Source organism: Bos taurus, chromosome 2, assembly GCF_002263795.3.
Source record: "Bos taurus isolate L1 Dominette 01449 registration number 42190680 breed Hereford chromosome 2, ARS-UCD2.0, whole genome shotgun sequence".
NCBI classification, from domain to species: Eukaryota; Metazoa; Chordata; class Mammalia; order Artiodactyla; family Bovidae; genus Bos; species Bos taurus.
Window position 1 is genome coordinate 125,026,576 of NC_037329.1, and position 17,534 is coordinate 125,044,109.

General features: G+C 42.2%; 1 protein-coding gene and 1 long non-coding RNA gene across 14 annotated transcripts in view; one reads left to right on the forward strand and one right to left on the reverse strand.

The window, feature by feature from the left end:
* The window catches only part of PHACTR4 (phosphatase and actin regulator 4), a 109,466-nt gene extending 103,637 nt beyond the window's left edge, over positions 1–5,829 (reverse strand). For 7 of the 13 annotated variants that reach the window (XM_059893342.1, XM_059893333.1, XM_059874276.1 and 4 more), the window contains exon 1: positions 1–5,829. The gene's annotated coding sequence lies outside the window, so the exon portion shown is untranslated. The other 6 variants (XM_005203143.5, XM_005203140.5, XM_025001378.2 and 3 more) reach the window with 2 other exon arrangements.
* LOC104971345 (uncharacterized) overlaps positions 5,202–17,534 on the forward strand; it is a 27,496-nt gene continuing 15,163 nt past the window's right edge. The window contains exon 1 of the long non-coding RNA XR_805150.4: positions 5,202–5,283. This is a non-coding gene — a long non-coding RNA (uncharacterized lncRNA). The remainder of the gene's footprint in view (positions 5,284–17,534) is intronic.

Genomic DNA, 17,534 nt, shown 5'->3' on the forward strand with positions numbered 1-17,534 from the left:
ATCACTGTCTGGGTACAAAACAGGCTGATGGGAAGACTTCCCTGGCAGTCCAGTGGTTAAGACTTTTTCTTCCAGTGTAGTGAGTCCAGGTTCAATCCCTGGCTGGGGAGATGAGATCCCAGGTGTCTCTCAGCCAAAAAAAAAAAAAAAGAACCAAAAACAGAAACAATTTTGTAACGAATTAAAAATCAGCTGTTGGTAACCCACTCCAAATTCAACTTCCACCTTGATCATTTCCAAATATATCTTCTTCCATCCTTTCTTCATGTTTCCTTTTCAAGGATCACCTCTCTATGAGCTTTGATTTTATCTCTTCCCAAGGTTTCTCTATTCTCTTCCTTTTCTTGTGTGTAGAACTTCAATACCTGCTTCTCTGCTGGCTCCTTTTCTTTTCCTTAAGCATGTCAAGTCTCTCTCATCCTTTAAAATCAAAACAAAACCGAAAAAAAACAAAAGCCCTCAATCCTACCTCCTATTTAGCACTTATTCTAAATATGCTCCTAAACCCTCTAAACTATCCTGAAAATAGCAAACAATTACCTGTCAAAACAGATCAGATTATATCAATTTCCTGCTAATAAACTTTTGATGGTTTAGCAATTCATTAATCATAAAGGCTAACGTCATTTTTTTTTTTTTTGGCCAAGCCTTTGCACGATTTTCAGGATCTTAGTTCCCTGACCAGAGATTGAACCCAGGCCACAGCACCGAAAGTGCTAAACCCTAACCACTGAGCCACCAGGGAAGTCCCATAGCCTGAAGTCTTCAACAAGCATTCAGAATCGTTCTCAGTATCCAGCCATCAACTGTTCCTTTCACCAGCCATTGCACTTTTCAACTCTCAGTCCCACTGGTCCAGAGATTCCTAAGAACTGCATAACTTTCTAGAATGATGTGCATATGCTTGCTCATATGCATTTTTCTGGGATGAAAAATCTATTGCTATTCTCGAATTTTCTAGATGGAGAGGAGTATCTGAATTAAAAAAAAAAAGAAAGTAAAAACCAACTGTAATTACCTTTAGCCATATCAGACACACACCTTATACTTTAGCATCTCCATTCCTATGCTCAAACTGCCCCCTCTGGCTGGAATAACTTTTAACAGTAACTTTTCTTATTAATCCTTCCAGAACAAGCACAAAAAAAAAAAAAAAATTACTTCCTGTCTAATGCCTTCTTTCACTGTCTACCAGAACAGAATCATTCAGTCCCTTATCGCATCAATACAGCACACCCCTATTTAACACTCACCAGACTACTAGGTGCTGTAATGTTGTGAGCTTTAAGGCAGAAGCTATACCTTCACATCTTTGTACCGCTGGGATAGAACCCCAGTCCAAGCACATGATAGGCAAAACAAAAATATCTGCTGAGTAAAAGATCCATTTTGGCACTCAACTGTTGTCTATTTTTGTTACTCATTCACTCATTCACCAAACATTTATGAAGTTCCAGTGCAATACCTAAGCCATGTGCTAAGCAGTAAGGATGTAGACTAGGGCATGGCACCTGACATTAAGACAGTTAGATTAATAACTGTTAACAATATAGAAGAATAACGGTCTTATTTGATCGTGCTGTTTAAAAAGGCCTACATGAAGACTTATGGTAGCCCTGGGTGAAGACGTGTCTAACAGTCACAGAAGGTTTACCAATGGGACATCAGGTTCTCTCAGAACAGAGAATCCAGCCATTCTGTCTTTTCTTTACAAACAACTTTCCCCCAATGTTCCTTTTCCTTTTCTAATAGTAGTAACAATAACTTACCACAGGAATGTGGAAAGGTACAATGTAACCAAATTTTTATCCTACTTGATTCTGGAAACAATTCAAACTAGGTAGAAAAGGAATCATTACACCCATGGTAAAGATGAGAAAACTAAAGATCAAAGAGCTTCCTGCTCAAAACTCCACACTAAATAAGAGAGGATTTATTTAATATTTATTCACAGTCTTACTACTACATTCTCACCACCACCACCTCCACATCTCCGCCCAATCCACCCCTAATCAGTTCGTAAGCCCCAAAGAAAAAAGATTTTTGTTCTCATTGCTTTCTTCTCAGGCACTACAAAAAAGCTTAAAACACAACAGGCTCTCAATAAATATTCACTGACTGAATTGATTTGAAACAGAGTAGACCAACACCAAAAAACACAAGGTAAAAAAACTCCTTTCCATTATGATGGTTTCATAAAAGAGAGATTTAAAACAGGCTTCTACTAGTTAGAAAGGCTAGACTAATTGTATTGACTCAATTCCACTGGCATGTAATGCATTTTATCTAAGAAGAATTTAAGGAGGTGAAGTAGGTTTCTATTTCTGATGTCACATTCATGGCATGTACTGACATAAACCCAAGGCTTAAACTGCAAGTCTGAAACTGATCAAAAGTTTTTATTAAGAGCAAAAACTAAGAAAGCACGTTCTTGAGTCTTGACTCTTTGACTAGAAAAATATCTGAATGTCAGTCTTTCTTCAACAGCCAAAGCTGCTGTAAATATGTTCTCCAAAATACCTCTTAATATGTCTTTAAGCAAAGATTAGTCAAAATCTTTTAGTAAATAAAACTTTGAATAACCATCAGTCAAAACCACAGCTCAATAACTCACCATCCTTCCCCACCTCCAGGGCCCCATAAAACTGCCATTCTGCCTAGGCACAAGGATCCCAGCAGACCATAAGACAGGGTGACGGAAGCAATGTTCAGCATGTCTTTTCAGTATGACATTGTTTGTGATCCTAGAAACTCCAGTTCCTTATAAATCAGATGCTCCAAATGAAAATATTTCCATTATTTTTCTCCGATATTTAAATTTCAGCAAATCACAAGCTGTTGGCGGTGTTATAATAAATAACTGCAATAGGTATGAGGTAATGCCAAAGAATGCTCAAACTACTGCACAATTGCACTCATCTCACACGCTAGTAAAAGTAATGCTCAAAATTCCCCAAGTCAGTCTTCAGCAATATGTGAACCGTAAACTTCCAGATGTTCAAGCTGGTTTTCGAAAAGGCAGAGGAACCAGAGATCAAATTGCCAACATCTGCTGGATCATCAAAAAAGCAAGAGAGTTCCAGAAAAACATCTATTTCTGCTTTATTGACTATGCTAAAGCCTTTGACTGTGTGGATCACAATCAACTGTGGAAAATTCTGAAAGAGATGGGAATACCAGACCACCTGACCTGCCTCTTGAGAAATCTGTATGCAGGTCAGGAAGCAACAGTTAGAACTGGACATGGAACAGACTGGTTCCAAATAGGAAAAGGAGTATGTCAAGGCTGTATATTGTCACCCTGCTTATTTAACTTATATGCAGAGAATATCATGAGAAACGCTGGGCTGGAAGAAGCACAAGCTGGAATCAAGATTGCTGGGAGAAATATCAATAACCTCAGATATGCAGATGACACCACTCTTATGGCAGAAAGTGAAGAAGAACTAAAGAGCCTCTTGATGAAAGTGAAAGAAGAGAGTGAAAAAGTTGGCTTAAAGCTCAACATTCAGAAAACTAAGATCACGGCATCCAGTCCCATCACTTCATGCCAAATAGATGGGGAAACAGTGGAAACTGTGGCTGACTTTATTTTTTGGGTTCCAAAATCACTGCGGATGGCGATTGCAGCCATGAAATTAAAAGACGCTTGCTCCTTGGAAGGAAAGTTATGACCAACCTAGACAGCGTATTAAAAAACAGAGACACTACTTTGCCAACAAAGGTCCGTCTAGTCAAGGTTATGGTTTTTCCAGTAGTCAGAAGTGGACTCTGGACTTCCACTGCAGAAGGCATGGGTTTGAGCCCTGGTAGGGGAGAAGGCAATGGCAACCCACTCCAGTACTCTTGCCTGGCAAATCCCATGGACAGAGGAACCTGGTAGGCTGCAGTCCATGGGGTCACTAAGAGTCGGACATGACTGAGCGATTTCACTTTCCCTTTTCACTTTCATGCATTGGAGAAGAAAATGGCACCCCACTCCAGTGTTCTTGCCTGGAGAATCCCAGGGACAGGGGAGCCTGGTGGGCTGCCGTCTCATGGGGTCGCACAGAGTCGGACACGACTGAAGTGACTTAGCAGCAGGGGAACTAAATCTTGCACGCCAGGTGGCGAGGCTTCAAAAAAGGTACTGATAGCACTGTCATGTTTGAACAAATAATTAACAGTCAAGTTCTAGAATAATTCTGTGGATGCTTCTTCAAAGCAGAGTCAGAAAAACGCAATCTCCACTCATTGACAGATTACAAATCGAGTATTTCCTATTTCCAGTAATCAGGTATGGATGTGAGAGTTGGGCCATAATGCAGGTTAAGCTCTGAAGAATTGATGCTTTCAAACTGGGGTGCTGGAGGAAACTATTGAGAGTCCCTTGGACAGCAAGGAGATCAAACCAGTCAATCTTAAAGGAAATCAACCCTGAATATTCATTGGAAGGACTGATGCTGAAGCTGAAGATGCAATACTCTGGCCACCTGATGCGAAGAGCCAACTCATTGGAAAAGACCCTGATGCTGGGAAAGACTGAAGGCAGGAGGAAAAGGGGACGACTGAGGACAAGATGGCTGGATAACATCACCAGCTCAATGGACATGAATTTGAGCAAACTCTGGAAGATAGTAAAGGACAGGAAAGCCTGGCGTGCTGCACTCCATTGGGTCGCAAAGAGTCCGACCAACTGGATTTAGGGACTGAACAACAACAAACCCCTACACAATATCAGTAACACAATTTGGGATTCTCAGCAGTAAACCAGTTCTATTATAAGTTAGTTTTCTAGAAGCCACTAGGTTTTTGGTTTCTCTATAAGTCAAGTCCTTCTACTAATGGACGTCTGCTTTCAACTTTTGTTTTAAGCATTAGTAAAACATGGATTTGAGGGGAATAGAGGGCGGTCGGATGAACTACTGTAGACATTTTTTTGCGTGCTGTGATAGAGGCTGCTCGTTGCCCTAGAAATCACTTTCTCTCCTCCGAGATTCTAGAGGTATGTGAACTACCATTCTGGCCATTCGCACAGGTTCTGTGATTTCCTCGATCACGGCCGCGACCCATACAGACAGAGCAGCAAATCCGATTCTTTCCCGGTTTCTCTGGGAGCGGGGCTAGCTTCTTTCCCATAGGCCCATCCCCCTATCGAGAAAAATGCCTGGAGGAGATTAGTGTCGTGAAGCCACCCGGGGCTGACGTTTAAGAGTTGGACAATAAACTCGAGGTTTTCGGCAGAAACTCCGTCTGCCTCGCCTGTGCTCCGAAGCCTTCGAGCTGCCCAGCTGGGATGCAGAGGTATGAGGGAGGGCAGGTTTGAAAAATGGACTTCGACCTGATCTGGTTACAGTGACCGGATTCCCAGGGACCGGCCCCCATCAGGGAATGGCCCGGAGGGCTCCCCGAGGAGGTGACTCGACGCCCGGGCACAAAGGGGCGCAAAGCTGCCGAGACAAAAGGGCCCCGCCAAGTCGGTGGGCGGAGAGGGCAAGCCCGCGCGGGGCGCGCCGCAGGCGGAGAAGCCACGGGGAACGGTTGTGGGAGGGCGGAGGAGGAGGCGGCGGCCATCCCCCGCCCTGCCCTGGCTCGAAGCGACCCCGGCCCGGCCGTTACCCTGGCCCGCACCGCAAGCCCCTCGCGGAGCCGAGAACGCGGCCGGACCTACCGAGCACCCACAGGCCGACTCTGCGCACTTCCCGCTCACTTTCCTTTACTCGCCGAACTCACCCGGGGCGCCGCCGCCGCCTCTTCAGCCTCCACAGCAGTTTCCCCCGGAAATCCTACCTGGCCTGCCGGCCGCCAGGCTGCAGCCACAGGCTTCGGCCCCCAGGAGGGGGGAAAGGCAACGGGCCGGACAGTGAGGGGTAGGAAGTGTCGCCGCGGGGGCTCATGGGACTTGTAGTCTCCGAGAGGAGCCGGCCACGGCGGGGGCCGGACAAAATGGCGGGAACCTCTCTCGGCTCTGGGCTGATCGTTCCCATACGGCGTCTCGCAGCATGCCCCGCACTTTTCCTGGTCCGGAGGAGGACAAAGGCATTTGGACTTGGAAGGAGAGAGTTCAGTACTGGGCTCCAGGGAGTGCTCAGGGTGCAGGTGTGCTGTTACAGAAATCTGTCCAGCCCCTGTCCGGCTGAATTTCAATTATGAAGTGAAGTGAAGTCGCTCAGTCGTGTCCGACTCTTTGCGACCCCATGGACTGTAGCCTACCAGGTTTCTCCTTCCATGGGATTTTCCAGGCAGGAATAATCTTCCCAAAGTGGTGGCGGGTGGGGGTGGTGGTGGAGGGGTGTGAAGTAAAACTATTGAGGGTCAATTTGAAATGCAGTACACTTAAAATCAAGTTATCCTCAATTTTAGTGCATAAGGAAGAAACCCAGGATTCATTTTTATTATCTCCTTCAGCCGCTTAAGTCCAGTCATCCCAGTTCCTTATCAGTTTTCCCACTCCTGTCTAGGGGAACGCACCATCACCTTTCCAAATTTCTTTAGTTTCAGGCCTCCAGGCAGTGGACACCCTTCAAACACCTTCCTTCCCACTGCCAGAGGATCTTTGTAAATGCCAAACCCATTGTGTCACAAAAAAGTTAGACCTAAATGTAAAACTTTGAGCTACAAAACCTATAGAGTAAAATACAGGAGAAAATTCGTGTGACTTTCAAACACACAATAAAGGAAACAAACTGATAAACTGCACATCGTCAGAATTAACAGTTCTGCTCTTTAAAACACGGTTATGAAAATGAAAAGGCAAGCCAAAGACCTGGGTGAAATGGTAGCAAAACCTATAGCTAACAAAGGACCAGTATCTACAACACACAAAGAACTCTTTCAACTCAAGACAAACAGCCTAGTTCAAAAAGAAAAAAAGATTTAAGAGAGACACTTTATCAAAGATGATAAATGGATGGCAAATAAATGCATAAAAGATGTTAAGGAAATGCAAATTAAAACCGCAGTAAGGTAACATTATACACCCACTGAAATGGCTAACATTAAAAAGACTGGCAGTTATCAAGTGTTAGCAAGACTGTAGCGCAACGGGAATTCTCATTCATTGCTGGTGGGATTGTAAGATGATACAGCCACTCTGAGAAACAGTCTGGCAGTTTCTTTAAAAATTAAATATACATCTACCATATGGCCCAACCACTTACCTACGTTAGGTATTTATGCAAGAAAATGAAAGCGTACATCTGCAGAAAGACTTGAAGGTGAATGTTCACAGCAGCTTTATTTGTAACTAGCCAAAGACTAGAAACAACTCAAATGTCCTCCAAAAGGTAAATGGAAGGATTTCCCTGGTTGTCCAGTGGCTAAGACTCCATGCACCCAAATGCAGAGGGTCCAGGTTCAATCCCACGTCAGGGAACTAGATCTAACATGTTACAGCTAAGAGTTCTCATCTGCAACTGAAAGATCCTGAGTGCCACAACCAAGACGAGGCACAGCCAAGTAAATACATGTTTATTTTAAAGTGGGCATTTCCCTGGTGGTACAGTGAATAAGAATCTCCCTGCCAATGCAGGGGAGACGGGTTCGATCCCTGGTCTGGGAAGATTCCATATGCTGCAGAGCAACTAAAGCTGGATGCCACAACTACTGAGCCTACATCCTGCAGCTTCGGAAGCCTGTGAGCCTAGAGCCTGCACACAGCAACAAGAGACGGCCTGGTAATGAGAAGCCCTCGCGCCGCGACTGGAGAGTACCTCGCTTTTCTGCAACAGAGAAAAGCCAGCACAGCAACAAAGACTCAGCACAACCAAAACATAAATAAATAAATGTATAATAAAAAAGTAAATGAATATTTATACAACGGAATACTCTTCAGTAATAAAAAGGAATGAGCTACTAATACATATGATTTAATGATGAATCTTAAAATAATTACTGAGTGAAAGAAGTCAGACATAAAAGAGTATATCTGATATGGTTACATTTACATAAATTCTAGGAATTATCCTGAAAAAAAGCAGAATAGGTGGTTGCCTGGGGCCAAAGAAGCAGGAGCACAACAGGGTGGGATAATAAAGGAATTGAGGAAACTTTTGGGGTGACAGGTGTTGACGAAAAAAAATGCACAACATAAAAGTTGATAGTAATGTTTTATTTGGTGGATAAAACTGAAGACTTAACCCTGGGACACAATATCTCAGATAACTCAGAGACTGTGCTGAAGCGGCAAGGAGGGAGCCAGGATATGCAGGAGTTTTTGCAACAAAGACTGAGTAATGGGAACATGAAAAGATTCAATTCAGTTCAATTCAGTTCAGTCGCTCAGTTGTGCCCAACTCTTTGCAACCCCACGGGCTGCAACAACCCAGGCTTCCCTGTCCATCACCAACTCCTAGAGCTTGCTCAAATTCATGTCCATCGAGTCAGTGATGCCATCCAACCATCTCATCATCTGTTGTCCCCTTCTCCTCCTGCCTTCAATCTTTTCCAGCATCAGGGTCTTTTCTAAGTCAGTTCTTCGCACCAGGTAGTCAAAGTATTGGAGATTCAGCTTCAGCCCTTCCAATGAATATTCAGGACTGATTTCCTTTAGGATTGACTGGGTTGATCTCCTTGCTGTCCAAATGACTCTCAAGAGTCTTCTGCAACACCACGGTTCAAAAGCATCAATTCTTCTGTGCTCTGCTTTCTTTATGGTTCAACTTTCTCATCTATACATGACTACTGGAAAAAAACATAGCTTTGACTAGATGAACCATTGTCAGCAGAGTAATGTCTCTGCTTTTTAGTATGCTATCTAGGTTGGTCATAACTTTTCTTCCAAGGAGCAAGTGTCTTTTATGGCAGCAGTCACCATCTGCAGTGATTTTGGAGCCCAAGGAAAGAAAGTCTGTCACTGTTTCCATTGTTTCCCTATCTATTTGCCATAAAGTGATGGGACCAGATGCCATGATCTTAGTTTTCTGAATGTTGAGTTTTAAGCCATCTTTTTCACTCTCCTCTTTCACTTTCATCAAGAGGCTCTTTAGTTCCTCTTTGCTTTCTGCCATAAGGGTGGTTTCATCTGCATTTCTGAGGTTATTGATATTTCTCCTGGCAATCTTGATTCCAGGTTGTGCTTCATCCAGTCCGGCATTTAGCATGATTTACTCTGCATATAAGTTAAATAAGTAAGGTGACAATATACAGCCTTGACGTACTCCTTTCCCAATTGCAACCAGTCCATTATTCCATGTCCAGTTCTGTTGCTTCTTGACCTGCATACAGATTTCTCAGGAGGCAGGTCAGGTGGTCTGGTATTCCTATCTCTTTAAAAATTTTTCACAGTTTGTGGTGATCCACACAGTCAAAGGCTTTATCGTAGTCAAGAAATAATCAAGATTATTGTTAATTAAAGAAAACCAGATGTCCCAAGGAATTTAGTGGTTTTCTACATATGGGAAGATGAAAGAGTTTGGGCCCACTGAAATCATTTCTTTGATCAGCACTTCAGGTTTCTAGGGCTAGCATCCTGTGTTTTCTCATCCTGAGTTACCTCAGAGTGCAAGATGGCTGGCGGTCATCCTATCTCTATCTTGCGTTCCCTCGGGGCTCACCATCCAGGAGACTTGATGGCCGCAACATCCTTTGTTTAACTGATATGGCAGGCAATAGTTTTCATTCACACAGGTGTGTTACCTTTCTTGATTGTGGTTATGGTTTCAAAGGTATATGATGAATTTTAAATAAACCAAAACTGGGAATTCTGACTCTGGGGCTTTCACTGTCTAGGGTGCAGGTTCAATCGCTGGTGGAGGAGCTGAGATCCCGTAAGCCTCACAGTGTTGGGGGAGGGGGTGGTGATAAAACAACTCATCAAACTGCATGCTTTAAATATATGCTGTTTATTGTTTGCCAATTATATGCCATTAAACCTGAAAAATAATACAATAAAAAATTGTTTTAAAAAAAGGAAAACTTCTTCAGTGGCTTCCCAGTACCCTAGGACAAAAGCAAAAGTCAGGAGATGTGGATTCAATTCCTAGGTTGGGAAGATCCCCTGGAGAAGGAAATGGCAACCCACTCCAGTATTCTTGCCTGGGAAATCCCATGGACAGAGGAGCCTAGCCGGCTACAGTCCATGGGATCAAAAAGAGTCGGACGTGACTGAGCGACTAAGCGTACACAATAATGGTGGTAACAGTAACAGTAATAGTAATAATGAAACTGCTACTTTTTCTTGAACATTTGCCAAGAACCAGAAATTTTACATATGTTGTAATTAGAATTTCCCCCAGAAAACCAAACCCAAGACAACGGCTAGTTGCTGATAATTTAGTTGGAACGTGACCTCAAGGATTTAATGTAAAAATACAGAGTAAAATGGGGAAAGAAGAAAAGTCAACACAAAAATTCATTACCAAGATGTTCACTGCTGTGGGTGCCTGGGGCTAGATCCTACCAATGTCATCTGAGGATTTCCTAGAAAGCTTCTCAGTGTAGTCAACCTGTCACAAAGAAGCATTTATCCGTTGACTCCCATCCCCCTCTGGTTAGGATGACCCAAGGGCATCAACTTTCCTCCCACTTCCAGGTAGGCTCCCACCAGTGTCTTAGGGAAGAGTTCCAGAACAGCTTGCAGAAGGAGCCAGGAGAGTTGAAGCCCCCACCCAACTGTTTTCTGCTGTTTGAGCTAGAATCTAAGGTCAGACTGAGATGACAGGAGGCAAAAGAGGTCCCACACCATCTGTTGCAAGACTCAGATTTGCCCATTCTCTACACTCGAATCCATTGTTATCATCTCATCTTCAGTCATAGCTGGCTACATTCTCACTGATGCTCATAATTCTTTGCAAAATGTACGTTGTCCCATATGCCTTTTGTGCCCTTTAATACACTATAATCAACTATATGGATGATTCTCACAAATAATATTAAATGAAAGAAGCCAGACCAAGTAGTGTATACTTGTATAATTTCACATAAATAAAAAACGAAACAGGCAAAAATAGTCTGTTGAAAGCTGGGATAGCAGCTACCTTTCCAAGTGGAAAAGCAGTGTCTGGAAGATTGGGTGAGAGGAGATTTTCTAAATGCTAATGATATTCTGGGTTTTGATCTGTGTGCTGGTTACATGTGTATATTCAGTTTGTCAAAATTAATCAACAGGATGTGTATGCTTTTCTGCACATATATACTTCTGATAAAATTTTTAAGTGGGAGGTGGCCCAAGCAAGTCCTCTCTTGTCTTCTGAGTGGTGAATTAACAGTAAAGACTATTTTCAACTATTAGCATTTCTGGATTTTGGGCTTTGGGAAACTATTGGAGCATAATATTAATTTAACAGCACAAGCTTTGGCAACAGAGAGCTGTTCGGTCAGTTTCTATTTGGGTGCCGTCAGCCAAGTTATTTAAACCCAGAAAGATTCAGTCTCTACACTCCTGTTTCTATTCAGATCAAATAAATTTTTTAAAAAGAATTCAGTTTCCTCATTTTACAATAGGAAACATAATACTAACAGTACCTAATATATAGGTTGGTGTGAGAATTAAAGTAACATATATAAGGTACCAGCACAATACCTGGTTAAAATAATAGTATCTATTTATTATTACACAGTACCAGCTCAAAAAAAAAAAGTTATGATGAGTAATATTAGTTTTCATCTTTCTATTTTTTTTAAGCTTCCAATTTTTCAGCAGGGAACACTGACTCAGGCTGCAGGTACAAGCTTGATCATTGTAGCAGTGTTAGAAATAAAGAAATAAAAAAATTGAGACAATCTACCTGGAGAATGGGCAAGTTAATTGTGATTTATCTGTAATCCAGAATACATCAAAACAGTTAAAATGAATAATCTAAAGCTAGTGGTTATCAATATGGATAAAACAAAATATCGAGGGGAAAAAAGCTGTAGGACAGATACATCTTGATACCTTGTGTATAAAATTTTTAAATATGCCGAACAGCACTGTGTATTGTTTGTGTTCACAAATACATTGTCAAAATACAAAATCATATGTATAAATAAAATATTCAGGTAAGTGATTATTTTTAAACCCTGTTCTACCACCTTAAAATTTTATTTATTTATTTATTTTTGGCTGTGCTGGGTCTTCATTGATTGAATGGGCTTTCTCCAGTTTCGGAGAGCAGGGGCTACTCTGTAGTTGCTTTATTCAAGCCTCTCTTTCTCTTGTTTCAGAGGACGGGCTATAGAGCACGTAGCCATTTGTAGTTTCGGCACACGGGCTCAGTGGTTGTGGTGAGTGCGCTTAGCAGCCCTGAGGCATGTGGGATCTTCCCAGACCAGGGACTGAACCTATGTCCCCTGTATTGGGAGGCAGATTCTTAACCACTGGACCGCCAGAGAAGCCCTGGAAAGTGATTACCTCTTGATGAGAAAGGAAAGAGGTAGGTGAAAGGAAGAATACTTTGGGGCTTAAAACATGTCTCTGATTTTTTTTTTTTTTCCTTGAAAAAACTGCAAGGAAATAAGGCAAAACGCTAAAATTTAACAAAGTTGATGAAAGGTACTTGAGTGTTACATAAAAGGCTGAAATATTTCAGCCTGCCTGAAATATTTCTCTATTAAAAAAAAAAAAAAAGCTTAACCATTCAAAAGAATGAAATAATGGCATTTGCAGCAACATGGATGGATCCAGAGATTATTATCATGAGTGAAGCAAGTCAGACAGTCACAATATCATGTGATGTTGCTTATGTATGGAATCTTAAAAGAAAGAGAAATAGACTCAGAGACTTAAGAGAACGAATTTATGGTTACAAGAGGGGAAGGAGGGCAGGGAGGGATAGATTAGGAGTTTGGGCTTGACGTGTCACACACTGCTATCTTTAAAATAGGTAACTGGGGAATTCCCTGGTGGTCCAGTGAACGCCAAGCTTCCACTGCAGGAGGTGCAGGTTCCATCCCTGGTTGGAGAACTAAGCTCCTGCAAACTCCTGCAAAGGCACAGCCAAAAATAATAAATAAATACTACATACATATAGAGAGATACACACACACATACATATATACATGTTGTTCACTCGCCAAGTCATGTCTGACTCTTTTAGACTCCATGGACCACAGCACGCCAGGTTTCCCTATCCCTCACCATCTCTCAGAGTTTGCCCAAGTTCATGTCCATTAAATCGGTGGTGCCATCCAACCATTTCATCCTGTTGCCCTCTTCTGCTTTCAGTTTTTCCCAGCATCATGAGTTGGCTCTTTGCATCAGGTGGCCAAAGTATTGGAGTTTCAGCCTCAGCATCAGTCCTTCCAATGAGTGTTCAAGGTTGATTGCCTTTAGGATTGACTGATTTGATCTCCTTGCTGTCCAAGGAGATCCATATATACATACATACATAAAATAGATAACCAACAAAGACCGATGGTATAGCTATTTACAAAAAAGCTGTTAATTAAAACAAAAACAAAAAAACATGGACTTCCTGGGTGGTTCAGTGGAAGACTGTGCTCCCAATGCAGAGGGCCCGGGTTCAATTCCTGGTTGGGGAACTAGATCCCACATGCTGCAACTAAGACCAAGTGCAATCAAATAAAAATAAATAAATTTAATTATTTTTTAGAAAAGATGGGAGCAGATGAGTGTGCAAAATACTTTTAAAAAACATTTCTGGTAAGGAAAAACTATTTATTTATATCAATAAGTGCTGTTATGTCAACTTGAAATCAATGACTTTGGTGAGGAGGTGAAGTACGAGGTTTTGTCTTATTTTGTTCTTTCAGTTCAGTTCAGTTCAGTCTCTCAGTCATGTCCAACTCTTTGCAACCCCATGAATTGCAGCACACCAGGCTTCCCTGTCCATCACCAACTCCCGGAGGTCACCCAAACTCACATCCATCCAGTCGGTGATGCCATCCAGCCATCTCATCCTCTGTCGTCCCCTTCTCCTCCTGCCCCCAATCCCTCCCAGCATCAGAGTCTTTTCCAATAAGTCAACTCTTCGCATGAGGTGGCCAAAGTACTGCAGTTTCAGCTTCAGCATCAGTCTTTCCAAAGAACACCCAGGGCTGATCTCCTTCAGAATGGACTTGTTGGATCTCCTTGCAGTCCAAGGGACTCTCAAGAGTCTTCTCCAACATCACAGTTCAAAAGCATCAATTCTTCAGGGCTCAGATTTCTTCACAGTCCAACTTTCATATCCATACTCGACCACTGGAAAAACCATAGCCTTGGCTAGATGGACCTTTGTTGGCAAAGTAATATCTCTGCTTTTGAATATGCTATCTAGGTTGGTCATAACTTTCCTTCCAAGGAGTAAGTGTCTTTTAATTTCATGGCTGCAGTCACCATCTGCAGTGATTTTGGAGCCCCCCAAAATAAATCCTGACACTGTTTCCACTGTTTCTCCATCTATTTCCCATGAAGTGATGGGACCAGATGCCATGATCCTTGTTTTCTGAATGTGGAGCTTTAAGCCAACTTTTTCACTCTCCTCTTTCACTTTCATCAAGAGGCTTTTTAGTTCCTCTTCACTTTCTGCCATAAGGGTGGTGTCATCTGCATATCTGAGGTTATTGATATTTCTCCCAGCAATCTTGATTCCAGCTTGTGCTTCTTCCAGCCCAGCGTCTCTCATGATGTACTCTGCATAAAAGTTAAATAAGCAGGGTGACAATATACAGCCTTGACATACTCCTTTTCCTATTTGGAACCAGTCTGTTGTTCCATGCCCAGTTCTAACTGTTGCTTCCTGACCTGCATACAGATTTCTCAAGAGGCAGGTCAGGTGGTCTGGTATTCCCATCTCTTTCAGAATTTTCCACAGTTGATTGTGATCCACACAGTCAAAGGCTTTGGTGTAGTCAATAAAGCAGAAATAGATGTTTTTCTGGAACTCTCTTGCTTTTTTGATGATCCAGCAGATGTTGGCAATTTGATCTCTGGTTCCTCTGCCTTTTCTAAAATCAGCTTGAACATCTGGAAGTTCATGGTTCATGTATTGCTGAAGCCTTGCTTGGAGAATTTTGAGCATTAGTTTACTAGTGTGTGAAATAAGCGCAGTTTTTTGTGGTAGTTTGAGCATCCTTTGCATTGCCTTTCTTTGGGATTGGAATGAAAACTGACCTTTTCCAGTCCTGTGGCCACTGCTGAGTTTTCCAAATTTGCTGGCATATTGAGTGCAGCACTTTCACAGCATCATCTTCCAGGATTTGAAATAGCTCAACTGGAATTCCATCACCTCCACTAGCTTTGTTCATAGTGATACTTTCTAAGGCCCACTTGACTTCACATTCCAGGATGTCTGGCTCCAGGTGAGTGATCACACCATCATGATTATCTTGGTCATGAAGATCTTTTTTGTACAGTTCTTCTGTGTATTCTTGCCACCTCTTCTTAATATCTTCTGCTTCTGTTAGGTCCATACCATTTCTGTCCTTTATCGAGCCCATCTTTGCATGAAATGTCCCCTTGGTATCTCTAATTTTCTTAAAGAGATCTCTAGTCTTTCCCATTCTGTTATTTTCCTCTATTTCTTTGCATTGATCACTGAGGAAGGCTTTCTTTAAAAACATACAATAAATTTCATGCACTTTGGTGTTCAGCTCTATGAGTCAAACACATATATTCCTGTGTTTCCACTACCATAATAATCTAATTAAAAACTGTCCATCACCCCAAAATTTTCCTTTGTGCTGTCTTTTGTGGTCAACACCTTCTTCTCACCGAGCCTGTGGCATCTACTGATTTGTTTTCTGTTCCTATGATTTGGGTTTTCCAGATAGGATTCTCTGAGGTGGGAAAAAAATGTGATTTGAATGTGATAGAGAAACTGATTCAATCTATAATGTGTGCTCTTTTGTGCTATTGAATTTTTCCTTAAATGTACACATTACTATGCCTTAAAAATAACAACAAAATAAGATTTTTGCAAAAGAAAAAGCTAAGATCTCAGAAGGGGATGACAGAGGATGAGATGGTTGGATGGCATCACCGACTCAATGGATGTGAGTTTGAGTAAGCTCCAGGACTTGGTGATGGACAGGGAAGCCTGGCTGCAGTCCATGGGGTCGCAAAGAGTTGGACACGACTGAGCGACTGAACTGAACTGAACTGAAGATCTCAGAAAGTGTTGGGGACCACTGAAAACCAGTTCCACCTAACACAGTTTAAACTCCCCACTGGGCGGAATGACTTCACCTTAGTTTCAGATCCTGAGATCTTTTCTTTCACAAACTGTGAAAGGCTCCCGAAGCCCTGGTAGTCCTTTATGGGCTGAGAACCAGGTCCAATTATTGGCAAAGAATTTACTGGGCCAATCAGAGAACAATATGCAAATAAATAAAAACTATAAAACTTCCTCACCCTTGCTTTGGACTTTGCAGAGTTGAGGCTGTGAATGTTGCTGCCCCCTGCCGGCCACATCTCTCAACAGCAGGTTCATTGAACTAAAAGGATCCCACTTCAATTAAGACCTCTGTGGGACTCTGGATTAGAGAAACAGGACTCAAAATAAATTTTACTCTTTGCTGGTCAGACCACTGCTCTGACACAAACATAAGCTGATAATTATTGTTGTTAAGTCACTAAGTCATGTCCAACTCTTTGCGACCCACTGGACTCCAGCATGCCAGGCTTCCCTGTCCTTTTTCACTGTCTCCCAGAGTTTTCTCAAACTCATGTCCATTGAGTTGGTGATGCCATCCAGTTGTCTCATCCTCTGTTGTCCCATTCTCCTGCTTCCCTCAATATGCCAAAGTATCAGGATCTTTTCCAATGAGTCAGCTTTTCGCATCAGGTGGCCAAATTTATAGGAGCTTCAGCTTCAGCATCAGTCCTTCCAATGAATATTCAGGGTTGATTTCCTTTAGGACTGACTGATTTGATCTCCCTACTGTCCATTATATCTACTACTGTGGGCAAGAATCCATTAGAAGAAATGGAGTAGCCCTCATAGTCAACAAAAGCATCCGAAATGCAGTACTTGGGTGCAATCTCAAAGATGACAGAATGATCTCAGTTCGTTTCCAAGGCAAACCATTCAATATCTCAGTAACCAAAGTCTATGCCCCAGTCACTAAGGTTGAAGAAGTTGAAGTTGAAAGATTCTATGAAGACCTACAAGATCTTTTAGAACTAACACCAAAAAAAAAAAAAAGATGTCATTTTCATCACAGGGGACTGGAATGCAAAAGGAGGAAGTGAAGAGCTACCTGGAGTAACAGGCAAGTACAAAATGAAGCAGGGCAAAGACTAACAAGAGTTTTGCCAAGAGAATGCACTGGTCATAGAAAACACCCTCTTCCAACAACACAAGAGACTACTCTACACATGGACATCCCCAGAGAGTCAATACCAAAATCAGATTGATTATATTCTTTGCAGCCAAAGATGGAGAAGCTCTATACAATCAACAAAAACAAGACCAGGAGCTGACTGTGGCTCAGATCATAAACTCCTTATTGCCAAATTCAGACTTATATTGAAGAAAGTAGGGAAGACAACTAGACCATTCAGGTATGATCTAAAGCAAAGCCCTTATGATTATACAGTGGAAGTGAGAAATAGATTCAAGGGATTAGATCCGATAGACACAGTATCTGAGGAACTTCGGAGGTTTGTAACATGGTTCCGGAGGTGGGGATCA